Raw genomic sequence first — 16,651 nt, 5'->3', positions numbered from 1 at the left:
ATATTAGATATCATTTTCGAGATTAATTGTATAGAGTAAGTCATTGAACTATGGTCATATCTGTGAGTACTAGTCTCAACTCAATAAATTTATCTTGAATTTTGAATATTTCATATAGCACTCATTACATGGCTAAAAAGGTGGGATTAATATTGGTGAAATCATAAGGGCGAAAAAGTGGGAATAATACTAGCGAAATAAATCACATAACACTCATTACATAAAATTTCTCATGATTTTTGAATAGTCTGCATATCAGTCATTACATCACACACATAGAATTCATTACATCAGGTAATTCTCATGGGGTTGAAAAAGTGGGATTAGTACTAGTGAAGTAAATCGCATAACATCAATCCTCATCTTTTGTGCTTGCACCTAGTGCCCAAGACTTCCGAAGACTTCCAAGGAGGTCACCTGTCATGCCCACGAGCTTAGATGTGCGACAAGCAGTGGCATATCTTCGATTAAATGAGACAAGCTAGCATGTGCGACGGGCGGGTGGGTTTGGTTAAACGCGCTCGGGGCAAACGTGCAATGATGGGTTACGACGAGCCATCACGAGAGTCGAAAAACTGAAAATTGGAAAATCAACTTAGTATGGAAAGGCATGCGATGAGTTATACGGGAGTGTCAAAACGCCGACAAGTTAGTAGGCCGATGTGTGGTGCAACAAGTTGGTTGAACTGATGAGACTCTTGGTGATTTTGGACGATTTACATGGTCGGCTTGGGCAGGCCGACCCACCTTGATCCTTGATGGACCCATATATATTGGAGGGTGAATTGGAGGATAAGGCATCATCTCATTCAAGCTAATTCAAGCCTATGCGACTTGGATGAGCGAGCAAGAAAAGGAGAAGTGCATTGATGAAGGCGAAGTGTAGGCAGACTGAAAAGTAGAAAACAGCACCGAGGTGGGTGAGGCTTCCTAGCAGACCGAGTAGGCAAGCTGCAAAAGGAGTTACAAACAGGCAAACATAATAGTTTAGGTGAGCTGCAAGATGGGTGGACTGGGTGGGCACTTGGACCTGTGGACAAGCTTGGCGACACAATAAGTGGTCACTCTTCCCGTAGATGAGCTTCCACGAAATGGGTGCTCCTGCACGACGAGCTGACCTACCAGACGCTCCTGCACAATGGTTGAAACGGTTGGCTACGGTGAACGGGTGGCACGGTTAGCTGCTGTGAATGGGTGGCAGGGTTGTTGCGGTGAACGGTTGAACAGAGGACAATTGTGGAGGTTGAATGGGAAAGGAAGGCAAACACGGAGGTGGGAACCTTGCCCAACGACCAAGCTGCGGTAGGAAACCGAGAGGTGGGCACCCTACCCAGTGACCGAGCTGTGGTAGGCGACCTGGAATTGAGCGCCCCTACCCAAAACGCTACATGAGTTGAGCAAGGGAGAGGCTGAACAAAGGGCGACACAGGGTGGGTGACCCTGAACGACAGGCCGAGTTGGAAATTTGGAAGTTTTGTAAAGGTGAACCTAGGGTTCCTTGCAAAGACTGACATTGTAAAAATACTTGTAAATTTATATTATTGTTATCATTTGGGCAGACTCTAACCAGGGAGTTTCCCCTCCCTTTAAAAGAAGATTTATCCGTTGTGCATATTTATATGATAATGATGATGATGAATGTTTCCGTTGTGTAAAGAATGATGAATTCTTAGTGAAATTGAAGAAAATATCTAAGTGTTGAATGTTAGGCATAGCCCATACTCATTAGTATTGGTGAAAGAAATTGCATAGTAGTGTCGCACCTGCCTATGTGTGGTTGAAAGACTACCGCCAAGATAGGGGGCGTGACAAGTGGTATCAATGGCTGATTTGGAAAATGAATTGAAGTTGATCCCATTACACTTCATGAAAAATGGTATCAGAGGCTTGATTCATAGAATCGAGACTTACAGGTTGAAGTGAAAAACTTTGTGACAGTTGATATTGAGTTTTTGAAGTTGATGACCATTGAGGGTAAAGCAGGTAATGAAGACTTGACGAATGGATCAAGATGGTCGAAAGAGCATTTCAAAAACTTGAAGACATGACAAATTATTGGAAAGATGAAAAGAAGAAACACTATGAAGCTCTTGTACAAGAGTGGGAACTCTTGATACATATGGTAGATAGGATAATGGACATGCAAAAGGACTTGAATAATCTTCATGGGAAGACTGCTGAAATCGATGAACTTGATGAGAAGATACGACAGGGTGATCGAAGACTCCAAGAACTCATGGATGAGCAAGTTCGACTAAGGGAGAAGAACACCATGACATAGGAAAAGGTCAAGGGACTTGAGGATGAAATTAAGAGAGAATTTTCTAGTCAAAATCCCATTGTGATAGAGCAAGATGAGCTCGATTACATTAACAAACTTGTGGACTATCATCGAAACATGAAAGAAGATGTGCAAAAGATTAGGTCACTTCGAATGGAAGGAGTCAATGTGTATTTAATAGGTACACTTAAGCAGGAGGCATTGGAAGAGAAGCTTGATGGAGCTCAAGCTAACCCAGGATCAAGTTTATTAGATGAATTAAGCAAGGAGATGAAGTAACTTAAGAAGGAAGTCAGGTCAAAACATAAGCTGAAAGACTATTCTGAGGTCGAATTATTGAAGAAGGTTATAGAGATAAGACACAAGATCAAGCCTAGAGATGATGGTGATGCCTTGAAGCTAAGTTTTGTGTAGGTAACTGTACGTGGCAAGAAGTTTTTTGCATTGATCGACACAGGGGCTACTCATAGCTTCCTTATTAGGAAAGCAGCAAAATCTTTTGGAAAGAAAGCTGAAGTGGGAAGAGACTCGAGTGCTTTCAAAGCAGTAAAATCTACCATGAAAGTTGTTACTAGTGTATTGAAGGACACTCAGGTGAGAGTGGGTTCATGGTTTGGAAATTTGGACTTAAGAGTGGTTGACTTGGATGATCATACTATGGTGTTAGGGCAGGATTTTTTGAAGGCTACACAAACCATACCAATGGTGGACTGAGACATTCTCTTGATTACATTTGGTGGAAAAACTATGTTTCTTCCGATGAATAGAAGGATTTGCTTGGGGTATAGACCAAGGATGGCTTCTATGACTTTGCATCCAAAGGATCCAAATGTGAAGCATGATTATGTGGAGCAAAGAGGACTTGGATGTATGACTCAAAGAGCAAAGGAAAAGAAGTTAGTTGACTTTGTTGTGAGAGCTAGAAGGAAAGATGAAGGTGGAAAGACAATTTCACACATCTTGAAACACTTGACAGATGCATCTTCTATGGAGGATCTTCACCATGGAGTTGTAGATGAAGGAAGTTCGAATACTTCTTCAAAGGTAGTGGTTGGGGAAGATTATGCAAGTAGAGATACGGCTGGCATAGTGGATTTTTGCAGGTATGCCATGGGCATATATGACTTTCAGTTGACAAAAGACAAGCTTGAGAATATTGGTTGTACACATGAGGAGGTTGAAGCTCTACCCAAGTACTTGAGGATGCAGTATCAATCAGATACATGGGTGGATGAGAGTCAGGGAGGAAACTTCCTAGCCCTTCTTTCTCGATAGACAAACCTTGGAGATAGGTGTGTGCAAGTCCTTGATATCTAGGAGGACTGCACCACCCTTACAAGGGGCCTTGGAGATGAGGCTTCTTTTCAATAGGTTGGATGATGCTTGGATGAATGCGACTGTATGAAATCACATTGGCATTAGCATCATGGGCAGCATGTTGCAGATGAGATGATGGACTATGTCATGGACCTGAGCATGGCTTATTTTACACTTGGATGGATTCTTGATCGAGTTGAGATTGTGACAGGATGCTGAGAAACAACCAATGGTGACCTGAGGAGGTACATTCTCATGGGTTGAGTGCTACAGTTGGATTATCTACCCAGCTAGTTCAATGACATGGGGGCATGCAATGCACCAAGTTTGTGTCAAATAGATGTATTGGTTTTGAATGGGATGTTGTTGTGGATGGAGTATTATGTAGTGGTTCACGTGATGACGATATATGATGGGGTCAGACACGATATATGTTGTAGTGATGGAATGTAGTCGAGTTGGAGGGACCAAACCTTCCACGATGGGGCAACATGTGGATTTGTGACAGATGTGGATTGATGATCATGGATTGAGGAGACTTCCTGTTTATGGAGACATGGACCTTGGTGGTTTATGCGATATTGGAGCATAAACGGGAAGCATGGGCATTTTGGAGATGTTGGAGCTAGCAACACTTTGCGACAATGTATGATGGTGTTCGGAGACAACAACAATTTAGAGTGGGGGAGTATGCCACGCCCACGAGATGAGATGTGCGACAAGCAGGTGGAGCAGTTGCATATATTGGGTTAAAGGTGACGAGCTATCATGTAGAACAGGCATGTGCATTCAGTTAAACGTGCCGAAGGAAAACATGCGACGATGAGCCATCAGGAGAGTCAAAAAATCGAAAATTGGAAAATCGACTAAGTATGGAAAGGCGTGCGACAAGTTATAGGGGAGTGTCAAAACACCGACAAGTCAGTAGCCCGATGTGTGGTGCAACGAGTTGGTTGAACCAACGTGACTCTTGGTGATTTTGGAGGATTTACATGGTCGGCATGGGCAGGCCGGCCCACCTTGATCCTTGATGGACCCATATATACTAGAGGGTGAATTGAAGGATAAGGCATCATCTCATTCAAGCTAATTCAAGCCTACACGACTTGGATGCGTGAGAAAGAGAAGGAGAAGTGCATTAATAAAGGCGAAGTGTAGGCAAATCGAGGGTCGCAGCACTAAGTTGTGACTTAGCCGAAAAACAGAAACCAGAACCGAGGTGGGCGAGGCTGCGTGGCAGACCGGGTAGGTGAGCTGCGAAAGGAGTTGCGGATGGGTGGACAGAACAGTTCGGCCGAGCTGCAAGATGGGTGGACCGAGTGGGCGCTTGGACCTATGGACGAGCTAGGAAACACAGTAAGTGGGCGCTCTGACCGCGGACGAGCTGCCACGGAACTAGCGCTCCTACACAAAGGTTGAAACGATTGGTTGTGATGAATGGGTGGTATGGTTGGCTGTAGTGAATGGGAGGCATGGTTGCTACGGTGAATGGTTCAACGTAGGACAAGTGTGAAGGTTGAATGGGCGTGGCAAGTTAACACAGAGGTGGGCGCCCTACCCAGCGACCGAGCTATGGTAGGTGACCCGGAGGTGGGCATCCCTGCCAAAAAAGCTACACGAGTTGAGAAAGGGAGAGGCTGAACGAAGGGCGACCCTAAATGACAGGCCGAGTTGGAAATTTGGCAGTTTTGTGAAGGTGAACATGGGGTTCCTAGCAAAGGTTGACATTGTAAAAATACTTGTAAATTTATATTATTGTTATCATTTGGGCAGACTCTAACCAGGGAGTTGCCCCTCCCTTTAAAAGAAGATTTATCCGCTGTGCATATTTATATGATAATGATGATGATGAATGTTTCTGTTGTGTAAAGAATGATGAATGCTTAGTGAAATTGAAGAAAATATCTAAGTGTTGAATGTTAGGTATAGCCCGTACTCATTAGTATTGGTGAAAAGAAATTGGGTAGTGGTGCCACACCTGCCTATGTGTGGTTGAAAGACTACCGCTAGGATAGGGGTGTGACATCACCCATCCTAAGACTTCTCTAGCTCAAGTGCACTTAACTATGGAGTTTTCTCTAAATTCAAGCTCATTTAGAATGCTACCTCATTTGCAAATCTTAACAAATATTATGCGATATCCACTATTTAATTATATCAACATTCCCTTCAATATAATTAAGATAATTAAATTTATTTAATAAGTATGTTATTAAATTTTATCTATTTAAATATTTGATTGATCATTATAACTAAGATTTTTTTTTTTCCTCTTTTCACAACGACTCTGAGTGTAGGTCGAGGCCAGCCCCAATTTTGAATCAAATAATTATTTTCCCTCTAGTGGGATGTTGTGACTAAAATAATATGAAGCTCAGTCAAGCTTGGACCCCTTGGGATAGTTTAATTTCCCCAACGTGACATCTATCCTCAATCTCTCCCAATAAAGTTTGAACCTAAGACCTCGTAGGAAATAAACCTAACATTAACCAATCATAATTATTTATTATAGCTATATAATCAATATAAATAAGGTTATTTAATATAAATGTCATTAAATTTTGTTTATTTAAATATTTGAACGTTTATTGGTCTTATATAATTATGTATAAAACAAAAAATAGTTTTTTAGTTATATTATGTTTATTTGAATTTTTTTTATCTTTGCAAGTAAAATATGGCTCCCAGCTTCGCGAAAATAGTTACTGGCTCATCCGCTTCTGGAGGGCAAGCTCTTGCCCATATCGTCAGTGAAGCCCTAGCTCTCACTGTCTAGGTAGTTCTGGCCTCACTCGATGAGGCTTTGAAGTTTTCTGAAAGTGCCCTAATCTGTCGGTTCAATGGTTTTTGGCCGCGGCTGACAAGTCTCCACAATTGGATCTTGGAGGTATGGAAGCCTGCCATTTCTGATGAAATTAATATCTACCCCTATGCTAGGGGTTTCTTTATAGTAGATTTTGAAAATCCTAAAAGTAGATAATGTATTCTAGATTATGGCCCTTGGTTTTGGGAAAAATCAGGCCTATTCATGAAGCCATGGAACCCATCATTCGATCCCTCTACAGCAGTCATAACCTCAGCACTAGTTTGGGTGAGATTTCCAAGCCTACCCTTGCATCTCTGGAATTTCTCCTCGCTAAAAGCCATTGAAAATGCAATTGGGAAATTTTACTGCAGGTGCCCAGAAATAGAGGAATATGCAAGAACCACCTATGCACGCATCTGTGTGGAAATGGACTTCAGGGCCGGATTTCCAGCTGAAATAAACTTAACAAGTAAAGACTATATGTGGAACCAGAAACTTGATTATGAAAGTGTTCTCTTCAGATGTCGATCCTGCTTTGAGATAGGCCATCTAGCCAAAAAATTTCCCAAAAGCATCCCAGAAAAATTCTGCTAGAAAAAACCACCACAGATCTACATGGTGGAAAGGAGCACAAAAAGAACACTACACTGTCATCAAAGAAGAATACTCTAGAGAAAACTCTGAATCACAAGAAATCGGGCAAGAAAGAAACAACTCTCAAGACAAGTAGGGAGAAAGCCCCGCCCAACAAATCAATAGTTATGAGGATTCGAATACCGCACAAAATAAATCTTCATTTAACAGCAAAGCATATCTCCTAGACCATACTTCTTCTCTGACTATCTTCAAAAGGACGAACACAATAGATCACCAAGCTAGGACGCCAATGTCCCAAGAACCAGAAGAAATGAACGAGATGCAAGATAAAGGAAGTTGGAAGACCATAGAGAAAAAAAAGAAAGCTACAGCACCAATATCACCAAGAAAGATGAGGAGCCCGATAATTAAAAACTAAGAAACTTATAGGTCCGATAGACCAATTTGGTCTCAGTGGATGTTAACCACCATCATCATCACAATAACATTTATTATGTTATTTATATATGTATTATTAAATTAAATTATAAAAAAAATATGTAATTCTAATTGTAAATATATTATTTTTTAGGATAAGGATAATATTAAAAATACTTTACTTATAATTTTAAGGATAAGTTGTGAGATGATAAGTAGCTAGAGGAGAAAAGGAAGCTAATGTATTATAAAGAGGTGAGCAACCCCACTCTTGCTAATGATAATTGTCTTTTTGTCTTAACTAGTGCTAAGAAGAAAAACATTCTAAAGATAATAAGAAATTACTCTCATGAGCTCCAAAGTGAAATTGGACAATGATCTATTCCTAAAACACCTTGGGATGAAAGAAACTATCACATTTTTTATACTAAGAGGGTTGGGATGAAAAAAACTGTCTCTTAGATTGTCTGGTTATTACTCACATCCTTTGTCATTTCCAAAACATTTTATACACCGCAAGCCTCCTTGACTTGTTGAGTTAGCAAAACTATAGTGACCAAGGAACCACGGGGGATTCACTGGGGGAGAAATATCATACCATGTGGGTTCATATTGGGGGGTCTATATTGAGGAAAAAAACGACATAATATATTGGGGGATATATAGGGGTAAAGGGTTTTTCTATTGGCGGGTATAAAAAATGGAGCTCAAAGTTAATGAAAAAATATAAAGAGGTATTAAAAATGGATACCTAAAATATCTAGTGAAAGTAGGGTTTTTTAAATTGGGAAAGTGTATGAGGTAGTATTGGTAGGGGGTTAAATAATGTGATTTGTATATGTATATTCCAATATGTAGTCAAATTAAGGGTATTGTTTAATATGCCACAAATACACGTCATATGTCAGAGGTTCCTTGAGTGAAGCCTGGTAGGGGGTTAAATAATGTGATTTTTATAGGTATTTTCCAATATGTAGTCAAATTAAGGGTATTGTTTAATATGCCACAAATGCACATGATATGTCAAAGGTTCCTTGAGTAATTTCCTTGTGCAAGGAATGCTCATCTCCTTTCTTTTTTATCATAGAAATAAAATATTAGAGAATCTCAATTAATCCCTTACTTTTTTATCATCATGACCAATTTTATATTTATGTTATTCTTAATATTAATTAACATATTTTTTTCCTTCATATATAATTTTTTTATATAATAAAATTTTGCTATAAATCTATGTGTAATTTAACTAAATATATATATATATATATATATGGTTTTTACAATTTTAATTTAATTATCAATAATTATTATGTGGATGGTAGGGATTTAATAGTATACACAAATGAAAAAGATTAGATTTATTTCCAAAGTATGGGTATGATATGTTGATGAGCCATGGTATTTTAACAAAACTTATTTATAAATTAAGATTCTCCATGATAAAGTGGGATGAATCTCCATGGTTAATAATATTGTTACATGTTTTTTTTAAAAGTATATATGTTTAACTTATTTATTACTTATTTTGATCATTAATAATAATTATTATTGTTTAAATAAATTATAATTTACTTAAATTAAGATGTATAATAAATCAAGTGTTTTCATGTTTATTATGATTTGATCCTTATTGATATTTACTAGTCATTTGATTTATATAATTGTACCAATTATAATAGATATACATATTTTAACTTATTAAAAACTTATTTAAAAATAATCATTTCGATGATTATATTAACCACCAAATTCATAGTGCTTGTCAAAATTGTTCCTAAAATTCATATTTAGAATATTTGTACGAAATTATCCCATTTATTAAATTTCGTTTCTTAATAACTCAAAAACTATGACCTTAAATTTTGTTTCTTAATAACTCAAAAACTATGACTTTCTCATCGAGAACATATAAACCACAGAAATGATAATTATGCATATAAGTTTTTTTTTAAACAAGGTTACAAATGAAATTCCATGGCCTCTAGTTCTTGGTTATGAACTCACATATATTGAGAAAGCTAAACAACATATCTAAGGCTTCCCTAGAGAGATCATTAACTTTTGTGTTCAATTCTTTGTATATATTGGTGAAAGAGATCTATGTGAATAGTTTATTTGTACTTATAATGTCTTATAAAAATTGATTTATGCTTACCACCTAAACAAGTGTTTTGGTGCACACCCATTCTATGAAAAACTTGGAATCTCCCTAACATAACTTTTGTTTACCCCTTGGGGAATGACGGGCATTACTTTTGTTTAACCTTTCGGAATGGCGGACATCAAATGAATATAAAGAAAAGTGAACTCAACTTTTGTGTCAAATGATTTCCATAAGCATATCTAACATAAAAATAAAAACTTTGATTTAAGAATAAAACAAGTGAGGCTGCGTAGCAGCTAGTCCCTGCTTTGAGTGGGGAGTGGGGGTTGAGCTCATTGTTTATGTATAAGCAAGTGTTCTGACCAACTAAGATATGAAAAAGCAGGCTTAAATCAGCCTTATCAACTTTTTAGTACAACTCTGCCTTCAAAACGCTGAAGGTGTTTGCAGTGTGATGTAGACTCTATCTATTAGCTCCCTGTTTTGGGCATACCTCAAATTTGAATATGTTTTCAAGCTCAAGATCTTAGATTGTTTGATAGGCTGAATAGAGCTAACTAGACTACTAAAGCTAAAGGTAGTATGGCGTGCTAGAGATAACCTGATAGGGCCAACTGATGATAGGAGCGAACCACAGCCTTGAGCAACATATAAGTGTTATTGCAGCTAGGACCTGGTTTTCGATCTTGATCAAATGCAAAGGAGGCTCTGCTCTAGCTAGAAGTAATTCCCCTATTTGTATAATTTATATGTAACACAGTAATGAATTAATGTAATGATTCCTGTTGCAGGTCGTTTGTTGTTAAGGACGATTGCTTTTGCCTGTTCGAAGGCGCCCTGGAGAATCTGCCGAGTTTGAGGCAGCAATACGGGCTTTCAAAATCTGTACACCAGGCTGTGTTGGTCATAGAAGCCTACAAGACCTTTAGAGACCGTGCGCCTTATCCTCCGAGTAAGGAGACTAGTCACTTATTTAATTACCTACCTTTCTTGCCTTTCACTGCCTCCTATTTAAAACATATCTGCGTTAGGATTATTTGAGCCAAGGCTAAAACTCAAGGGACCACCAAAAGACGTCGTGGTCGTTGAGTTGTTGATGCTAGATGATCGAACTTCTCTGTTGAGTACAGCAAGGGCATGTCACACCTAGAAAATATTTATTCACGACCAGGGCTTGCAAATTTGTTCCATTGGTGGGAAACTATTTCAGTCTCTTCTTCATAGGGGTGCACTCTTTATCTGTGCTGCAAGCTTGTTCCATTGATTGAAATGTTGAGTATTCAGTCTTTTGACATCTTTGTAGTTGCTTTTGCATTATAGACGTTAAAAGTTAATTTAGTTGATAATGTAAAGTGCTTTGTTGTATAATTAATGCCTGAAAATTCTGTTTATTATCGTTCTAAGCATTTTTTTGCTTGGGCAGAACCCTGAAAATAGGTGCGTGGAACCCCAAAACCGGGAACGTTAGGGTTCCTTTGTAGTGGTTCATATGGTCTTTTTTTTTTTTTTTAATTAAAAATTTAAACAAAAAATAAAATAAAAATGTGAAATGGTAAACCTAAAGTCAAAACCTAAAAGTTCGACCACATTTCAATGTTTCATTCGTTCAACGGCTTTTGTGGTTTTAGATGGCGAACAAGAAGTTTGAGCTATTCCAACTTCACAAATGTTTGAAGTGCAGGCGGCAAAGGTTTGAGGCGCAAACGTTAGTGTGCCTTCGCAAACACAAACCTTCACAGGTGTGACCTTCAAGACGCAACTTCAATGATGGTGTTTGTAGTGTATCTGTATCGGTTGTTATGGGTTAGATGGTTGGCCTTATACGAGCGAAATAAGAGAAATGATTATATAGAGTGAGTGGTTGAATGACAAGGCAGAAGACGCAGGCATGATTAGGTAGGCATATTGATTATTGATAGGTCATACACAAACAAGGTTATCCCTTTTATTTCTTCCTGGCCTTCCTTCAAATGAGATGGGCGCGTATGGGAAAAGAAAGGCCCTAAAAAGCCTATTTTAAACATGAAAACACAGTGTGTTACTCGATGGAGCAGTCTCAAAATGATATTTTTGCGGTGCGAGGTGGAGATTCCTGAGTGAGAGGGATAGATGGTCAGCATATTAAAAAATAAACAAAATATTTGGATTTTCGAGGTGCATGCTGGCCATGCGTTTAAACGCCTGTGCGATATTCATGCAGTTATTGCATGCCACCCACTTGTCGTGTACCCTTTGCCATTTTAACCATTTCTACATAGCTCCTTGTCTGGTTTGGAATGGACGAGACCTAGTGTTGTTCAATGAGTTCAATTGTGATGTTACTTGGTTTAGTACAGTTCTCTGGCCACGTTACTTGGCTCTGATAAGGCGTAGGGATGTGCCAAGCCTCGCTCTACGCCCAGCGTGATGAGGGTGGCTGAGGGGTAGCAATGTGCAAAGCCTCGCTCTACGCCCGGCGTGATGAGGGTGGCTGTCAACCTAGGTGGAAAAGTTCTCGATGCACCGCGCTTCCCTCGCTCCCTTTCGGCCCGTTGATGTCGCTTGCTGCTTCCTGACCCGCTTGATAAGTGGAGATTGGTAGGAGTGGATGGTTTGAGTTTGAGTTTACCGGGCTTATCGAATTGAGCGAAGGGAGCATATTGACGGGCTTACTCTCTGTTTTATGGGTGTTTTGTTGTTAACAGAGAAGCAGAAAATTTAAAGGCGCTAATGGAAGCTGTCTAGTATTAACAGAGAAGCAGAGAATTTCAGGGCGCTAATGGAAGGAAGATTTTTTCTATTAACAGAGAAGCAGAGAAATTAAGGGCATTAATGGAAGCTTTATGCCGTGACGAAGCATTGTTTTTTATAGAATGTGGGAAGCAGCACCTCTGAGTGACAGAAAAGTAGAAAAACGTTTCAGGGTATATTTTTGGCGATCATGAAAACGACCTTGGGTTGGGATTTTTTGGGAAAAAAATACCCTCTAGGTTGCTGGGAAAGAAACAGAGAAGTGGCATCCCCATTGTATAAAAGGATCGGTTAGAGAGAACAGTCAAAGAGAACTTGAGCTGTTCATAAAAGCAGAGAAAAGTCCCATAGGTTATCACAAAAGTCCAGGGATCAGATCATATGGATTTTTGCATGGCATTCCTTCACCTCTGCTCCTCCTCCTTTCAGAGTTTCTTGTTCCTATTTTGTTGTCTACTCTCGTGAGGTCTGTATGTTTGGAGCTCCAAGAGGCTAAGCAGGTGGAGCTCAGTAGACATTTAAAGGAAATATCTCAACGTAATGACCAGGTATTTATCTCTTCATTTTCCAAATACGAGCTTTTAAAGTACATTGTTTTAGAAATCATTCTTAAGTTCATAAATCTTGAAACTGTTCCATTTTCTTCTTGGATTTGAATGGTGTGTTTCCAGGAAATAAATGTATTTGCTGACTCACTAGATATTCTGGAGTTCTTGTTGTTGTTTTATTGGAGCATTCCAATTGTTTGGCTTTGTCGAGTTGTCAGGCAGACCGAATGCTTCAGGAGGAAAAACAACAAAATTCTGATCAAAGAAATGTGAAAGTACAAGAAGATGCTTCACGTTCTTTACAATAAGTTCGAATGGTGAATCAGTAGTTTGAATGGAACACGAATCATTAGTAAGTTTTTCTTTCAAGGTTGTCAGTGGCCATAATTTTAAATACTACTTGAAACTTGAAAATTTTAAAGATTTGCACAGCTAGTTGGTTGAATGAAGCCTGTGAGCTTTTGTAAGAAAATTGGGTATTTACATAGCATACATTTATATGTGTGTTGATTTAAAGATTTGCACAGCCACAGCTAGGGTTGGTTGAATGAAGCATGCGAGCTTGTGAGCTTTTGTAAGAAAACTGGGTATTTACATAGCATACATTTATATGGAACTGAACTAGAGTTTTTGTTTACTTGTAGTTTCTGTTTACTTGTTTTTGTTTTCAGCAGTAAGCTAATTGAATTTTATTGTTTTCTTTATTCTTTTCAGAAGTAAGCTTACCTTGGCCAAAATTTTAAATACTACTTGAAACTTGAAAATTTTAAAGATTTGCACAGCTAGTTGGTTGAATGAAGCCTGTGAACTTTTGTAAGAAAATTGGGTATTTACATAGCATACATTTATATGTGTGTTGATTTAAAGATTTGCACAGCCACAGCTAGGGTTGGTTGAATGAAGCATGCGAGCTTGTGAGCTTTTGTAAGAAAACTGGGTATTTACATAGCATACATTTATATGGAACTGAACTAGAGTTTTTGTTTACTTGTAGTTTTTGTTTACTTGTTTTTGTTTTCAGCAGTAAGCTAATTGAATTTTATTGTTTTCTTTATTCTTTTCAGAAGTAAGCTTACCTTGACGTCTTATGATCTCTTAGTCTCAGAGGAACAGAAATCTAAGAGTCTTATGATGTCTTAGTCTCAGAGGAACAGAAAGCTAAGAGCCCCTGTGGTGTCCAGTTGGATCTGTTTCAGTGCTCTTTCCTGAGAAAAAGTTCCTTACGGTGGCCAGGAAGGTGAAGCATTGGTTGTGCAGGTGAAACACGGCTTATGATTCACCGATTTTAGACACCGCAGCAACATGCATTCACCGCTTTTAGACACCGTGGCAACATGCATAAACTAGAGACCGTAACAACATGCATTCACCGATCGTCTGATTTTCGACACCGCAGTGACATGCATTCAGCAGTTGGCAACCTCAAGACAACCTCAACCGCCTTTAATGACTTTAGCTCAACTCTATTACAGCATTTCAATGTCTCATAGCATTTAATAGGTTAAAAAAACACGGCTTATGGTTCACTCAGCAACATGCATTCACCGGTTTTAGACACCACGGCAACCTGCATAAACCGGACACTGCAACAAAATGCATTCACTGATTATCTGATTTTTGACACTGCAACCTCATTCATTCAGCAGTTGGCAACCTCAAGGCAACTTCAACCGCCTTTAATGACTTTAGCTCAACTCTATTACAACATTTCAGTGTTTCATAGCATTTAATATGTTAAACTAATGCCATCAACCTCAAGGCAATCTCAACCGCCTTTAATGATTTTAGCTCAACTCTATTACAGCGTTTCAGCATTTCTATCAGTGTTTCAATCTCAACCGCCTTTAATGATTTTAGCTCAACTCTATTACAGCGTTTCAGCATTTCTATCAGTGTTTCAATCTCAACCGCCTTTAATGATTTTAGCTCAACTCTATTACAGCGTTTCAGCATTTCTATCACAGTGTTTCAGCATTTCATAGCATTTAATATGTTTAAACTAATGCCATCATTAGTTGACACTTTTGAACATAGCATTTAATATGTTAAACTAATGCTTTTGAAAACCTAATGAAACAGGAATTAATAAGTACACATAATATATTTCAACTAATGAAAACATAACATAATGAAACAGGAACTAATAAGACATAATGAAACAAGAACTAATAAGTACATATAACATAATGAAACAGGAACTAATAAGACATAATGAAACAAGAACTAATAAGTACACATAACATATGTTTTTGGCCTCTTACATAACATAATGAAACATAATATATTTCCAATGATGAAAACATAACATAATGAAACAGGAACATAATGAAACAGCCTCTTACATAATATAATGAAACATAATATATTTCCACTGATGAAAACATAACATAATGAAACAGGAACATAATGAAACAGCCTCTTACATAACATAATGAAACATAATATATTTCCACTGATGAAAACATAACATAATGAAACAGGAACTAATAAGAAATAATGAAACAGGAACTAATAAGTACACATAACATAATGAAACATGAACTAATAAGTACACATAACATACACATAATATATTTCAACTAATGAAAACATAACATAATGAAAACATAACATAATGAAAAGGAACTAACTAATAAGACATAATGAAACAAGAACTAATAAGTACACATAACATATGTTTTTGGCCTCTTACATAACATAATGAAACATAATATATTTCAACTAATGAAAACATAACATAATGAAACAGGAACTAATAAGACATAATGAAATTTTTGGCCTCTTACATAACATAATGAAACATAATATATTTCAACTAATGAAAACATAACATAATGAAACAGGAACTAATAGACATAATGAAACAGGAACTAATAAGTACACATAACATATGTTTTGGCCTCTTACATAACATAATTGGCCTCTTACATAACATAATGAAACAGGAACTAATAAGTACACATAACACATATCTTACATAACATAATTGGCCTCTTACATAACATAATGAAACAGGAACTAATAAGACATAACATAATTGGCCTCTTACATAACATAATGAAACAGGAACTAATAATGAAACAGGAACTAATAAGACATAATGAAACAGGAACTAATAAGTACACATAACACATAACATAATGAAACAGGAACTAATAAGACATAATGAAACAGGAACTAATAAGTACACATAACACATAACATATGTTTTTGGCCTCTATGCCTCGGGAAGAGGCCAAATAAGATGGTGAAAGATAGTGAAAAGATATGCACTGGAAAACTTTGATTTGAAACCCGTGAACCAATTACTATAGTTCCATCCCATTATCTTAACTAATATGAAACCCCATTATCTTTACTATAGTTCCATCCCATTATCTTGACTAATATGAAACCCGTGAATTAATTGTTTAACATCGCCAACCAATTACTATAGTTCCATCCCATCCCATTGCTAGAAGGAAAAGACTAATAACACCTACACTGCATCAAGGAAAAGGAAAAGACTAATAACACCTACACTGCATCAAGGAGAAGGAAAAGGCTAATAGGTGTAATAACACCTACACTGCATCAAGGAGGGACACCTTAACTAACCCTTCGAAAACACCACAAAAAACACTGCATCAAGGAAGGACACCTTAACTAACCCTTCGAAAACACCACAAAAGAAATGTTCTAATAACCCTTCGAAAACACCACAAAAAACACTGCATCAAGGAGGGACACCTTAGCTAACCCTTCGAAAACACCACAAAAGAAATGTTCTAATAAATAGGGAACATAACGCACTTCCTCTTGTATTTCTCTTTTAGTTCCATCGTGAATTCTTTACTTAGTTTTCAATAAGT

The sequence above is a fragment of the Pinus tabuliformis genome, chromosome 6 (genome assembly GCF_031772625.1).
Source record: "Pinus tabuliformis cultivar Carrire ecotype Pingquan chromosome 6, CPIR1, whole genome shotgun sequence".
NCBI classification, from domain to species: domain Eukaryota; kingdom Viridiplantae; phylum Streptophyta; class Pinopsida; order Pinales; family Pinaceae; genus Pinus; species Pinus tabuliformis.
The sequence above is the reverse complement of the archived record's forward strand: the minus strand, read 5'-3'. Positions refer to the sequence as shown.